Source organism: Helianthus annuus, chromosome 5 (assembly GCF_002127325.2).
Source record: "Helianthus annuus cultivar XRQ/B chromosome 5, HanXRQr2.0-SUNRISE, whole genome shotgun sequence".
Lineage (NCBI taxonomy): Eukaryota > Viridiplantae > Streptophyta > Magnoliopsida > Asterales > Asteraceae > Helianthus > Helianthus annuus.
The window spans coordinates 111,619,439-111,635,900 of record NC_035437.2 but is presented as its reverse complement, the minus strand read 5'-3'; positions in this window follow the sequence as shown (position 1 = coordinate 111,635,900).

Below are 16,462 nucleotides of genomic sequence, written 5' to 3'. Positions count from 1 at the left end.
CATATAACAAGAATATAAGAACTAGAAGGTTCCAGGTTGGAGACCGGGTATTAAGAATAGCTTTTCAGAATACTACTAATCCTGCTGATGGAAAGTTGGCTCCAAAATGGGAAGGACCCTATGAGATTGAATCAGAATCAGGAAAAGGAGCATACCGACTCAAGAATATGGAGGGGGATATGCTACCAAGATCCCGGAATGCTATACATTTGAAGCTCTATTTCAATTGAGTTAGGAATTTAATTTCTAACTCAGTATGGTATGAATATTATTTCTTTTAATATGTTTAATATTATTGTTTTGAACCCGTTACTGACTTAAGCATCGTAGGGGTGTTAGCCAGGCTAACACCCACCTTAGCTTACCATTGCTTTGCAGAATATGCTTTGGGATATAGCTACAGGATACACACTCAGGATAATTCGAAAGATTAGAGGTTGGCCCCTCTCTCACGTTTAAGGGATCCTGGTCCCTTCACAGGTTTAAAGGTATTCACCTTTCTCACGAATTGGGTTTAAACACCCCGCCTGGAGCGCAAGCTATCCAGGGATAGTTCAAGGTGGCGGGACCAGTTCATGTAAAAGTGGCTAACAATTTCGTCACTGTTGGCTATATCCTGGACTCTTAAGGTATATGAGGATTGATCACCCTCTCTCGTGAAAGGGTATTTTCATACTCTCTAAGGTTTAAAGGTTTTCACCTTTCTAAGTCTTGGAGTTTACACTCCCGCCTGTAGCGCATGAAAATTTGGGATTTTCCCCAGGATACTTGTGGGTTTACCCCCAGAACGCTAAGGATTTATCTCCAGCATACTTTGGGGTTAACCCCCAATAACACAAGAACTGTCCATACAGTCAAAACTTGAATTCAGAAAATTTTCTAAGTGTTGAAAGATTTCGTGCACAGGGGAAATATCTCCAAAGGCGATTATATAAGGCACAAAGAGTCAGATTTGAATCCAGTGCACTAAGACTGGGGACACCTTAGTGGAGGGAGTTACAAGAAGGATTGAAGTTTGGTACTAGGGTTACACTCTATTCCTGGTATGATCATTCCTTTATGAATCATACATAAGTTTTTCCGGCTGATATATTCTGATTAGGATATATCTTTAGAATATATTCTCGAAATATGATTCAGGATATTTGGTTGGAATATTTGGGATACAATACATGGGTTTAAAAATCAGAGTTGAATTTGTTTATAAAAACCATCATTTTCCTTTGAAAACTTAAAATTATTTGAGATTTTGAAAAATAAACTATTTTTGAAACTTTGTCTGAATTGTGTGGATTTTGAGAAGTTCTATTTGCCAAAAGTCTTCATAGGACACCAATGACTATATGGATCAAGATATTTTCACAGAAATAGTAACACTAATTTTGCAAAATTAAAATCTAAACTAAGTAATGCATGAAAAAAAATTAAAGGCAACAACAAATAAGTCAAAAGGTGGTTATATTATTAACAAGTCAAAAGTTGTGCTTTTGGTTTCACCTCAAACCGAGGCCCATCCACCAAAAGCACGATTAGTTTTACCATATTTACGCAACGGTTGAAGGTTTCATCTCAAAACGAGACCCATCCACCTCCGACCTGTTGGACCGGTTTCTAACCCTAAACAATCAGTATAAGGTAGTTCATCTTCAGATACAAAGGTGGAATCAATGCAAATGAAGTTACACAGCTTTTCTCGTTCAATTCCTTCTCTATTGATGCTTTCTGAATACAATTTGACAGAGTTTCGTTACACCAAGCATGACATGGTTTCGCTCCAATATTCTGACTCAATACACACATCAGGTATTTATATGCAGCTGATTTCGCTCATAAGACATGCCTTATGACCGAAACCCCATGTGTACTAATAAGCGAAACCCTCAAGAGACCATAAGAGCGAAACCTCAAGTCCCTAAAAGCGAAACCTATATATTAAACCTAATTTTGACTTTCAAGCTCCTATGTTGACTTAACTTGACCTAAACATTCCATGCACCAACAGACTCCCCCTTAGATGTTGACGAAGTCTTTAGCTCCGAGTCTTCAGTCTTGGTCTTTTCTCCAACTCTCTGTCTTCTCATCATAAGCATTTTATCTTCACAAATTTACAATCTTGTCCTGGCCCATCTTTCAACTTCCCTTTGACTGTTGATCCAAACTCCCCCTTTCACAGACTTCCCTTATCGATATGCTAGAATCTGAGGTCTTGATCTGGTTCAAGCTTTGACAGTTAGCTTCCGTGGGAATAATGAAGTCCAAAACCTGTGTCTCAAACATCAATCATTACAAACTATCTTTTCAACAATAAATCACAAACTCAATTAGCTTTAGAAATCCACTCAAGTATTCAGGTCCAAGTTAATGACCCTGATTACTCAATTAATCTACCCAGTTCAACTTAATGACCTTGGTTGATCATTTGACAAAACAAACTGATTTTGTAAAATCATTTTCAAACATTTTCTGAACAATGTAACAAGCATCAAATTAATGAACTTGTTTTAATTTTTAACATCTCAAACTCCAACAAAGTAAGCTCTCCTCATTCTTCAGCTCAGAACTTTCCTGCATCTGCTTCAATCTTCGAGAATCCAACGATTAACTCTCTACTTTGGTTTGTCAAAAATGAAGCATAAATGAAATCTTTTTGGATTTTAATAAAGTGTTCTAAACTAAGAAATGAAATACAGAAACTTAAATCGCAGAAAGTAAACAAAGTAAATTATTTACAAACTTATTTTTGGCGAGCGTGTTAGGGAATCATATCAGCTTTTCAGACAAATTACAAGTACCGTTAAGCTTCATTACATACTCAGACTTAAACAATTCACCTCGATTGTCGATATACTGATCCATCTTAAATTCTCACACAGATTTCAATCTATTCAGGATACGATTTAGATATCTTATGAACTTAGCTCATTCATGTGTCCCACCTCTTGAATATACTCCCGTATCCAGAATCCCAGATACTCAGTCTTACAGGTGAGTATACTACAATGATATCTGTGCATAAATTATGTAATGCGAGGGTCGAGGGATCTCAGGTCGATACTTCCGTATGCGCAGAGAGATATCAGCTTCGACTTTTCAGTATGTCCCCTTTAGAGGATCTTTTAGTTACAACAGCAGCGACTATCAATTTTATTGTTTCATCAGCATGCTGAGGGTTTATGCTATGTTTCAAGCATTTGAGGAAAGTATTATCCAAGGACTAGGTCAGAACTTCCATTCAGCAGAAGTCCCGGAATAATACCCTAGACATCATTGAGTATAAAAACCTAGTATATCAGAACACGAGACCTTTCAAACGAGATTTCAGGGGTTACCTATATATCCAAGTAGTGTTCCCCACGAATTTCACAAGTTTGAATTTTAGGTTTATATCCCGAATAAATCTACTAAATGTGCGAAAACCTATCGACACATCATTAGTGAGACTGTTTAACTCAATTAAACTTTACAATTCTTTAGCATACTGTAATTGTCTAGCTGATGTACTATCATTTTCCCTTTATACACAAGCTCTTTTTCAGTTTTCTAATGTTTTTGGATTTTGAAAATTTTATCATGTTTTTGTATTTTTTACATTTTTTACTGTTTTTGTATTTTCTGAAAATAAACTATATACATCTACTCCCCCTAAATACCAAAAGAAGTAAAAAATCGACAAACCATTGCAGATTGTTTCTCATCTTCATCCGCAACAGTACTCTCATCGACGCCAATTATGCCATCCGACACCGAAAGAAGCTTCATACCGTTCAGTTTTAACAAATATTTAAACCAATTTTTATCAAAAGCTTTGGTATGTAAATCAGCTTTCTGTTCGTCAGTGTGGATTTTCTCAATTCGTATCAACTTTTTCTCGAAACAATCGCGAATAAAGTGATGACGAATTTCTATGTGTTTAGTTTTAGCGTGATGTACTGGGTTCTTTGTTATATTTATAGCGGCCTCATTATCAACAAAAAGAGGTGTGTTAAGAAACTGCAAACCGTAGTTGCGCATCTATTGTTGTATCCACAGGATCTGAGAGCAGCAACTGCTAGCAGAAACATACTCCGCTTCACATGTAGATAGCGCCACAAACGTTTGTTTCTTACACTGCCAGGTAACCAATCTAGGTCCAAAGAACTGGCATCCTGCAGTCGTTGATTTTGAATTGACTTTGCAGCATCCGAAATCCGAATCGGAATACCCTTCGAGCGTAAGGTCGCCTTTTCTAGGATACCACAACCCCAATGAAGGAGTTCCTTCAGGTAGCGGAATATCCTCTTCACAATAATCATGTGCGAAGCTCTTGGGTTAGATTGATATCTTGCTGCGAGGCACGTTGGGTACATAATATCAGGACGTGAAGCAGTTAGATACATCAAAGAACCTATCATGGAACGGTAGAACGTTTCATCAGCCCTGTCTCCGGTGAGATCTGGGTGAATCCCATGATTTGTTGCAAGTGGGGTAGTAGCTGGAGTGGAACTTGACATCCCAAATTTCTCTAGAATATCACGAATGTACTTCGTCTGGTGAATGAAAATTCCCTCGGGTAGTTGTTCAACTTGTAGACCCAGAAAGTATTTCATCTCCCCCGTTGATGACATTTCGAATTTTTGCTTCATCACCTGTTCGAAATCTTTACATAGATTCTCATTCGTCGACCCAAAGATTATATCGTCCACATAAATCTGTACTATCAGAAGATGACCGTCGACCTCTTTAGTGAAGAGAGTGGCATCCACTTTTCCACGAATGAACTTGTTGGCTAGTAGATGTTGAGACAAAGTCTTGTATCAGGCTCTCGGAGCCTGGTGTAAACCATACAGCGCTTTGTCCAGTAAGTAGACCTTGTTTTTGTGGATTGGATCGGTGAAGCCCGGCGGCTGTCCGAGATAAACCTCCTCTTTGACCTTCCCATAAAGAAACGACAATTTTACATATCTAACTGATATACTTTGAAGTTCTTCCAAGACGCAAATGCAAGGAAAATTCTGATTGCCTCTAGTCATGCCACAGGAGCATAGACTTCTGTAAAATCAATCCCCTCCTGTTGACTAAAGCCCTGAACAACGAGTCGAGCTTTGTTCCTTACAACCACTCCTCTGTCGTCTCTCTTACACTTAAATACCCATTTTGTATTGATTTTCCTTTGACCATCCGGCAAATCCACTAGCTTCCATACTCCTAACTTTTCAAACTGACTTAACTCTTCTTGCATCGCAATGACCCAAGAGTCTTCAGTAAGCGCCTCTTTATACGTTCTCGGTTTGATCTGCGAGATAAAACAACTTAGTGAAAATTCAGTTTGTAAAGGTGCTACTGTAGAATAAAAACATGTTAAGCCCTGGTCTATTTGACGTCTCGTGCGAACGCCTGAATGCAATTCTCCTATGATCAACTCCTCTGGATGATATGAAAGAGTTCTCGGCATTACTTCACTTGGAACATCCACATCACCTTCCAGATTAGTAACATTTTGATTTGCACTTTGTTCACCAACTTGGTTTATTTGACTTGAATCTTGAATCTGCTCCCCCTCAGAATCTGAATCTCCATGATCAAAGATCGGCATGTTCTCAGATTCTTGATTATCATTCTGATCCGACTGATTATTTTGAGCAACTTCATTCTGTTGGACATCATCGTGTTCACCAGCATTACTCGGACCTGCTTCATCATCATTTGAAGTTTCCCGTGGTCGCCTCGAATACTCAGTTGGGAACCTTTGCTGTGACTCGTATTCACGCAAAATATCCAACTCATCAAAGAAATCTTCTTCATCATCTTCTTCTTCTGTCATGTCAAACGATTCCCACAACTTGTCATAATGATATTGCCATGAATCTCCTGGACTTTGTGGCGGCATAGTATAACCTTGACATTCAACATTTGCACCTTCAATAATCTGCTTCTCACTTGGAACGAAGACACGTCGCATCAGATTTGCATAACCAACAAATATTCCCTCAATGCACTTCGGACCAAACTTTCCAAAAGGCTCTATAACAGTACAGGGTGACCCGAACGGTTCTAGATACTTCAAATTCGGTTTGCGATTATTGATTAGCTCAAAGCAAGTTTTGTTGAACTTCTTGACAGTGAGAACCCTGCTGAGCGTATAGCATGCGGTAGAAACAGCTTCAGCCCAAAAATTAATTGGTAACTTTGAATCTGCGAGCATCGTTCTAGCCGTCTCGATCAGTGTCTGGTTTTTGCGTTCTGCGACTCCATTCTGCTGCGGAGTGTATGGAGCACTAAACTCATGCAATATACCTCTTTCATCACAAAATTCTTCCATCTTGCTGTTCTTGAATTCAGTACCATTATCACTTTGAATTCTTTTAATACGCCTTTGGTACAGATTCTCAATCTTCTTGAATAACGCCATCAAACTATCAAACGTTTCGTCTTTCGTCTTCAAGAAAGAAACCCACGAAAATCTGGAATAATCATCAGTAACCACAAGACAATATTTATCTCCCGTAATACTCTTGACATTCACCGGACCAAACAAATCCATGTGAAGTCTCTCCAGAGGTCTTGAGACTGAATTGACTTGCTTTGTAGGGTGTGACTTCTTCTTCTGCTTGCCTTTGACACAGCTAATGCACTCCCCTTCCAGATGAAAACCTTTGACATGAACTCCTGTAACCAAATCATTGTGCACCAAGTGATTCATTTTTCTAAGATGTATATGCCCCATCTTCCGGTGCCACAATCTCGATTCTTTTTCAGTTGCTCTGGACACGAAACAATGAGCTTGACCCGTGGTTGTAGTAGCTACGCTCATCTCCAACATGTACAGATCATTAACTCTCAGTGCCCTCATGATAATCCATTCCTCAGGGATAACAAATCCTGGTTTCAAGATCAAATATTCTTTATCAGTGAAGTGAGTGGTATACATCTTGTCACAGATATGCGAGATACTCAGCAGATTGTTCTCCAGCTCAGCAATGTAATTAACTCTTTCAAACGTCACAATCCCGTTAGATAACGTTCCTTCACCAATAATCCTTCCTCCTTGATTACCCGCAAAACCAACATATCCTCCATTGATATTTTTCACATCATACAACAATGCAGTCTTCCCTGTCATATGTCGAGATGCTCCAGTGTCCATAATCCACCGTGAGACTAATCTCGGAAGATCCTGCACATATAACAATATGATTTAAACACTTCAATAAAGATGCTGATTCATGCTTCGCGATCAAGGAAGCTCCGGCAATTCAAACTGCTTAGTTAAACATTGTGTCCACCCAAGCCTCATCAGCCTTGGATGTAACCTTGACAGTTTTAACTCTCGCAACTTGAATTTTAAAGTTTTCATCCTTCAGAGTTGGAAAATTTGCATCATAATCAATTGGAATTGAATCCTCAGAAGATGAAATTTTTTCTCAGTTTTTGGTTTCCAAACTTGTTGAGATAATGCAACCCGTTTGTAAAATTTGTCATTTTTAGTTACCGTCTTCTTTACGGGTTCATTTTTCACTTTGGTGTTGTCATTTTTCAAACTCTTTTTCTCAACAATCATTTGTGCTTTACCCTTCACCTCAACTTTCTTCTGTTGAGTCTTCACAGTTTCAGTCTTAGGCTTCACGTTGGTACACTTTCGTGCAATGTGACCAACTTGATTACATCTGAAGCATGTTCGAGTATCAGCCGCTTGACTTGTGCCTTCAGACTGAGCCTATGAAGCTCTCTTCTCAAATAACTCTTTATTCGATTTTGAAAAAAATCTCTTTTTCCTCATCAGCAAGTGAACTCGAACTGTTCACAAACTTTTTCTTCTCAACAAACCTCTTGTTTTGAACGTTTCCTCTCCGATAATTCTTACCACCCTGATAACCACCCGACCAATTGTTTCGATTCTTGTTGTTATTATAAAAACGTGATGGATTAACAGATTTCTTGTTGTAAGCTTTTTCTTTCTCAAAACTCATTTTTCTTTTTGTTTGACTCAGATTGTTCACTTCTGACAACTCAACTTCGACCAACTTGAAAACGTTTGTCAATTTGTTCACATTAACATTCTCAATCGGAAACTCAGAATCCGAAAACAACTTATCTGAACCCAACATCTTGTACATGACAAGATTTGATTCTTCATTTAAGTTGTTCTTGGACTTTTGTTTCGGAGTGTATTTGTCCAAGAAACACCCATCTTCCTCAGTAGTGTCACTATATGTTTTTAGCACATTTTCAACAACACCTTTTACAATATCATTTTGGACACTATCATCATTGGAAGATGTGAACGTGACATCAATTGATTCAGGAAGTTTCACTTCACTTTCTTCTTCAATTTTAACCAACCTAGATTGCTTTTTCGTGTAATTATCCAAAATCGGCGGTGGAACTCTATGAAAACCCACCCCGGTTCCATCAGAATAAACATCTTCGCCAGCTTTGTTTTTCCCGGTGGGTTTGGGAACAATGTGTTGCAAAACAAAGCTTGCGGAGCTGTAACTGTTAAGCTTCAACTGGATTCGCTCGTTTTCAATTTCAGCCTCTTGAAATTTAAGTTTCAGTTTAGCGATTTCATCCAGTTGTTGGTTGATTGATTCTTCTTTTACTCTAAGCACTGCTTTTAATTGAACATTTTCTTTATAAGTTTTACCATTTCGATCATCATTATCTTTCATTGTGCTTTTGAGTTTTTCAAACTTCTCAGAAATCTGACGGTTTTCAAGAATTAACTTTTCATTTTCTTGTTTAATTCTTTCATGATCAATCTTATCATTTTCAATTTTGTTAGTTAACTCTTTTATCCGTTCAGTTGAAGCTTTAACCCTTTTGTCACGATCAAGAATTTGATTCTCAACGCTTCTGACTTTTGCTGTCAAATCTTCAACTTTCTTACCGTTGAGATACGTGACTGTGTTACAAAATTTGCATTCTTTGATGCAATTTTTGCAATCAACATTTCCATCAATTTTCTTACCTGACACATTTGTTGACAAGTTTGAACTGACCTGGATTTTTGACTCAGACACGGAGTTAGAGTCTACCTCAAGTGCCTTAGCAGCCAGCACTTTGTCAGCCATTTTTTTGAGGTTTTCAGCAGTTAACTCCTGCGTTGTGTCAATAACCCCAGTATCAATTTTCTTTGACTTCTCGTTCTCTTCTTTCTCCTTCTTCTCTTTCTCTTCTTTCTCTTTCTCGTCTCCAGTTCCCCACCATTTATTCTACCAATAATCATCCTCATCTTTGAACTCCTTGATTATTGCTTCCAGATCAAGAGTTTTGTCATCGACTACAATATTTCCATTTTGATCAAGATAACACTCCATGTCCGGATCCCATCTTCTCGCTCTCTTCGCTTCCAAATAGATACCAGATATTCGAATTATTCTGTTTTCAGCCAACATTTTTCTGTGTTTATACTTCTGCTCTTCAGTTCGGTTATCCTTCCAAGGAATAGGTTCGTTTTTCGCCATGAACGCGTAACCAACCGCATCTTCCTCTGGTAGAACCTCTTCACTCGAGTCGTAACCCTCATCATCATAAATCACCGCAAGAGCTCTAGATTTCTCTTTGTTGTCTTCAACCTGCTTCAATCTAGGCGGCTCAGATTTATTCTGGTGATAAATTGCCTTCTTGTAGTAATCCTCTCTGAATGGGTTCTCCAACTCATCAGCATATGCGTTCCTGCATTCTCGCTTGAAGTGACCTTTCTGCTTTCACTTGAAGCATGTCACCTTGGACTTATCAAAACCCAGCTTAGTAGATGGACCACCAATTGTCTTCCTGTCGGTTATTTCCATGAAACGTTGTGCTCGACGAACAGCACTGGCCATGCACCACCTTATGTCAATTAGTTCCATTTCTTCAGGATCTATTTGATCATAGTCCTCTTTCGTTAGGTTGGTGTTGCCTATCTTCCCTGCTACTAACCCTTCATATGATTCCAACATAGATGCTAAGAAAATCATCTGTTGTTTAGCAGATTCCTCGTCAAAATTCTGAGCATTCTTTAAGTCTATTGCGATGTTACATTGAAAACGATTTTTTGCATCAGAATGGCTTGCAGATGATGAAGTGTTAGTGCATTTATGTCTATCGCCTCCGTCAATCTAGTCCGTAATTGAAAACTGTTTAATTCTAGGCTTTATGTTGTAATTAGTAGAGAAAAGGCAAGGTGGCATTATTGTAAATAAGAGGGAATCTCTTATAAGCCTTGGCCTATAAATAGGAGCCTTAGGGTTTAGATTTGAGACTTTTGGCTCATTTGGATATTTAGAGATCTAATCCTAGAGAGAGAAAGTCTAGAGAGAGAAAGTCTCTCCACGTGATTCACGGCTTTGTACACGACATCATATCAATAGAATCACGTCATTAGTACATTCTCGTGTGTTCGGTCGCGCACGTTCACGGATTCCGCACGTCGAACGTGTCGTTACGCAATCGATTCGGAGCGAAAACCGGACCAACAAGTGGTATCAGAGCAGGAGCTCGGTTGCGAAGATCAAACGCACAGATTCGTACAAGTTTTGATCAGATTCAGAGCCAAAATCCTTCAGATTTGTCAAATTCTTCTTAACTTTCTTGTTCTTCACATTTTTCTATGAATTTTGCGAAATTAACAGGGTTTTTACGGTTCAAATTGGCTGATTTTTTGATATGTTGTGCGTAATCAGATGATCTATAATACTACAAATTTTCAGGTCAAAATTCCAAGCCGTTTGGGAGAAATCTGCGTTTTTTTGTTCGATATTGCTGAAATTGTTCGTCATTAGCTGATATATACTGTTCGATCGAACAGCAGTATTCATTACCATTCGATCGGCTGGTTAAACCGATCGAACAGCAACTTGGATCGAACAGCAACTTGAATCAAACAGCAACTTCGATCGAACAACAACTTGGATCGGCTGGCGTAATCGATCGAACAGGAGCTTTATATGCAACTCGATCGGCTGGCGTAACCGATCGAACAGCAGTGATTAAATGTCACTTGATCGGCTGGTGTAACCGATCGAACAGTAGCATCACTGACACTCATTTAAGTCTTTGACCTGTTGACCTAGCCGATCGGCTAGGACTTCAGTTCGTTCCACCGCCATATTCATCCAATCGGCTAGCACTCTAGCCGAACGGCTAGCTTTTCTGTTCGATCGACCGACCTTGGCAACCAATCGGTTAGCAATACGTCACACTTAGTCAGCTGTCATCTTTATTAAACAACAGAATATCACGTGATTCTGAATCGACCCAATCAAAGTGAGGTTACTGTCACCGTCCCACTAAAACATTGGCCCAATCAATGCATCATATCATTTTGACGGCCCATGTGCATTTGAATTGAAATCATTGTGCAGGTGTGTATGTATCATCGACACTATCCTCAATAAACAAATCATTTTAAAACGGCCCAATCATCATGCACCGACCCATTAAAGCTTAGCGGTTCAATTAAATCTGTTTGTCGTGTAGTGATTGTCAGCTTTGAAACGAACAAGTCACGTGATTCGGTTGACTTTATTAATCAATTTTTGTCAGCCATCATCAAGAGTGTTGTCGGCCATTATATTGTTGATTGTAATGAAATTCATTAATTACATTAGTTTGTCAGATTGCATGAGATAATTCAATTGGCCAACCGATCGGCTAAGATTTGTCTTTTAGTGCCCTTGTTGAAGTGTAAGCCGATCGAACAAGATTTGTCGTGTTGTATAGTGTCTTCAATCGAGTAGCTCACTCGATCGGCTAGGAAGTGTTTCAATCGAGTAGCTCACTCGATCGGCTAGGAAGTGTTTCAATCGAATAGCTCACTCGATCGGCTAGGAAGTGTTTCAATCGAGTAGCTCACTCGATCGGCTAGGAAGTGTTTCAATCGAGTAGCTCACTCGATCGGCTAGGAAGTGTTTCAATCGAGTAGCTCACTCGATCGACTAGGAAGTGTCTTGATCGAGTAGCATAACCGATCGATCAACAAATAGTTTTATAACACACAACTCGTTCAGATCTCACTTTATCAACATTGTCAGTCAACTTCATTAATTGTTTGCATGTGATCAAAATCAACAGCCGAATGATATTGTGATACATTGAAAGTTGTCGGGTTAGTGAACTTTGGGGTCAAAAAGGATTAATTGTCACAAATCATTAAAAGGCACCAATTGAGAGGCCCTATCAAAGTTCATACATATCAAATTTAAAGTTGTTGTCGGTTTACATGTGCTTCATGTCAGGTGGGCCAAAGACGGTGACGAAAACTCTAAGTTCTTTCATTCTATGATCAACTGCAGGAGAGCGTCCAATGTGATTCATGGGCTTAATTTAGACGGTAACTGGATTTCAAAGCCTTCTCTGGTCAAAAAGGGCGTCTTTGAGTTTTTCCGTTCCAAGTTTGTGGAGGACTGTGCGTCTCGGCCTCGTCTAGTCTGTGATAATTTGAAGAAGATTTCTGCCTCTGACGCTTCCTCGCTGGAAGATCAGTTCTCGGTTGATGAAATCAAAGCTGCGGTTTTTGATTGTGGGGACGATAGGGCTCCCGGCCCGGACGGATTCAACTTCCGGTTCTTCAAAAAATTCTGGAGTCTCTTTGCTAATGATTTCTCGGCCCTTATGTCGGCTTTCTTCGATTCCGGGCAGATTAACGATGGATGCGGGTCCTCTTTCATTGCGCTTATTCCGAAAATTAGAGATCCTTCGGGCCTTGGCGATTACCGACCCATTAGCTTGGTCGGGGTTGTCAATAAAGTGATTTCCAAAATCTTAGCCAACAGACTCAAGAAGGTTCTGGGGTCGGTTATCTCGATCAATCAGTCTGCGTTTTTGGGAGGTAGATTTATCTTGGATGGGCCCCTCATCATCAATGAGGTGTGCTCATGGCTCAGAAAAAGCAAGCGAAAAGCGTTTCTCTTCAAAATTGATTTCGAGAAGGCCTATGACAATATTAACTGGAGTTTTGTGGTGGATGTGTTTAGACAGATGGGCTTCGGGGGGAGATGGTGCAAGTGGATTTGGGGTATCCTCTCTTCGGCTAGGGCGTCTGTCTTAGTGAATGGAGCTCCTACATTCGAGTTCAAGTGCGGAAAAGGGATGAGGCAGGGCGATCCTATTTCTCCCTTCTTGTTTGTGGCGGTTATGGAGGCTTTGTCGTGCCTCCTTGACAAAGCCAAGGAACTGGGCATATTCTCGGGCGTCTCTCTTCCCAATGACGGGCCGGTTTTGTCTCACCTGTTCTTCGCGGACGATGCTCTTATCATTGGGGGCTGGGACAAAGGTAATGCTCTCAATGTTGTGAGAATCTTAAGATGTTTTTATGTGTGCTTTGGTTTGAGAATCAACTTGGGAAAATCTAGCCTGTTTGGAATTGGGGTGGACATGTCGGATGTGTCTCAGGTAGCGGATAGCGTTGGGTGCAAGGCGGATTCGCTCCCTTTCAAATATCTTGGCCTCAAGGTGGGGGAGAATATGAATCGTATTGGCAACTGGAGACCCGTTTACGACATTTTCGAATCTAGGCTCGCCTTATGGAAATCCGCTTTACTCTCCATCGGCGGGAGAGTAACGCTTATTCGGTCAGTTTTAGCTAGTCTTCCTAACTATTACTTCTCGCTCTATAAAGCTCCGGCCGCGGTTATCAAAGACTTAGAACGTATGATCAAAAAATTCTTGTGGGGAGGGTCTGGTGAGGCTCGAAAAACCCATTGGGTTGCTTGGGAGAGGCTTGCCATCCCGGTCAAGTTGGGGGGCTTGGGTATATCTAAACTGGATAATGTCAACAGAGCCTTATTATGCAAATGGGGGTGGAGGTTCAAAAAGGAGAAAGACAGTCTTTGGATCAAGGTCGTGGACGCTATTCACTCTGGCGGCTCTGACTGGTCCCTTCTTCCTGTTAAAAAGAGCTTAGGAGGTGTTTGGGTCAATATCGTTTCTGTCATCAACAGACCTTTGGCCGGTAATTTTTGTCTTCGGGGGAGTTTCTGCGGTAAATTGGGCAGGGGAGACCGTATCCTATTTTGGCTTGACCCCTGGCTCAAAGATGTGCCTCTTAAGGAGGTCTTTCCTCGCCTCTATTCGCTCGAGATGGTTAAAACCTGCTGTGTCCGTGATCGTGTGGAAGGAAACTGGTTATGGAGACACGATCCCGAGTTGGACGAGGAACGGAGAGAGCTGAACGAGTTGATGGATGCTTTGGCATCAGTCTCGGTTGCCGATAGGGAGGATGATTGGGTGTGGTTGTCTGATCCTTCGGGTTTGTTTTCCGTCAAGTCGGTTAAAAAGATCTTGGATGAGGCTACTGTCAACAGAAATCTTTTTGTGATGGAATGGTGTTCTTGGGTCCCCAAAAAATGCAACATTCTTGTCTGGAGGGCTGAGATGAACCGAATTCCGACTTCGGATGCTTTGCGGAGAAGAAACATCTTTGTAAGCGAAGGTCTGTGTCCTTTCTGCAAGGAGGTGCCCGAGACGGCTGATCATATTTTTTCTTCGTGCTTTACGGCTGTTCATTTGTGGCACAGAATTAGTAGGTGGTGTCGGTTACCGCCGATCTTTGCGTTCTCCTTCAAGGACCTGTTAGAAATTCATCTCGATAGAAGCATTGCAATCAAAGTCAGACCGATTATCCATGGTATTATTGTTGTTGCGTGTTGGTGCCTCTGGTTGGCCCGGAACAGGGCCGTTTTCTCGGGGATCGATGCGAAGGTGAACCTTATCTTTAGCGATGTCAGGTCTTTAGGCTTCCTTTGGTTTAAAAATAGAATTAAGAACAATCCTACCTCATGGTCGGATTGGTGTAAATTTGTAATTATATAGTGGGTTGTTTTGGTGTTCGTTGGCCTGCCCGGTTTTCGGGTTTGGTTGTTGTTTAATGAAGTTTTCCTTTCAAAAAAAAAATAAAAGACAATAGTGGATTCAAAGGCCCAATGAGAATATAATTTACATTTTTTTTGAAATGTCGGCCTAGTGGGTGTTTGGTCAAATTGTATTTTGTGAGATTTTATAAAGGTCCAATCAAAATCTTATGAACAATTAATCTTGTCGGCCCATGTGATGTCTTCAGAAACAACTATTTGACTTAATAGGCCATTTATAATATTTCATCAGGTTTGCATATCATCGACCCATTGTTTTGTTGTAAGTCCGTTTAAACTGATCATTTGTTTGTTTGTGTGTTTGCAGGTGATTCAAGGTGATTTACAAAGTGCAATTTTGAGGAATTTGAGTGAAAAATAATTTTTTGAACCAATCGTTTAACAAAGAAATTGTGGTTAAAAATGCTTGACGAACAGGAAAACATTAAACTTGAAAGATCAAACAATTGGTATAGTGGTTGTTATCTTGAGTCAAAGGAGGTTGTGGTTGAAAGATTTAAATATTTTATGCGTAGGAAACATGAGAAGCTTAATGATCTGGAAAAGCGATATGATGATTTACTTAAAGGTTTGAGAATGCATTACATAACGATATCAGACGCTGAACAGATATCTAAGTTTGCAGATGCATTACCTTTAGAGTGGGATGGATTTGTGTGTAAAGTGAAAAAGGATTCTAGGTTCTCAAAATTTAGTCCAGGAGATTTCATCAGAGAGCTTAGAACACAAAATTGTGAAATTGAGAAGAAAAAGAAAGAGTTGATAAAGGAATTAGAAAGAAACTCAGAAAATATAAGTTTGGATGTAATCTTTGAAATAATGAAAAGAATTAGAAATGGCCTTGATGTAAGAAGTAGGATGAAATATGATTACAAGAGAGGTTGTTTTTTAAATGAAGATTTGAATCCTGCTGATATGGTTAAAATTTTTCTTGCAGGAACGTCAAAGATTGAAGAATCCAAGAAAGATGAAACTTCAAAATATGAAGTTGTATGCTCAAAATGCGAAAAATCTGCAGCAGACAATGTTAAATTCTTGAAGGATGTGGAGAGTTTAACATTGGAAATCAAAAGCTTGAAGGATGAGAAAGAATCTGATAATAAACAGATTCTTGAAATGCGAGAAATTTGTGAGAAATTGAAGTCTGAAAATGTCAAACTGTTGAGTGGTGTGAACAGTTTGACATCAGAAAACATAATTTTGAAAGAAAAAATTGAAAGTTTTGAAAATGAAAAATTAAAAATTGAAAAAGAATTTCAAAGTCAAATAAAGATTCTTGAAGATGGGAGATCTGTTTTTAGCAAGAACAATATTGAAAAGCAAAAGGTAATAAATTCCCATCGTCATTCGACTTGAAAAGGAAGCTGAATGTGCTCGAAATAAAATTGACGAGCTTGAAAAGAAATTGAAAGGTTTTGTGATTTCTTCAGAATTATTGAATTATCCTTGTCCAAAACCGATCAATTCAGTTCCAATAAGTGACAATGTCACAAATTTTGACAAAGTCAAAATTGAAGATTGTGATGACAAATCTGATGATGAAAAAGAAAAAGAAGAAAAAAAAACATTTTTGAAATTAAATGAAATGTTTAAAAATACTGTTTTACATTCTACTGAGAAAGGTGAATGCT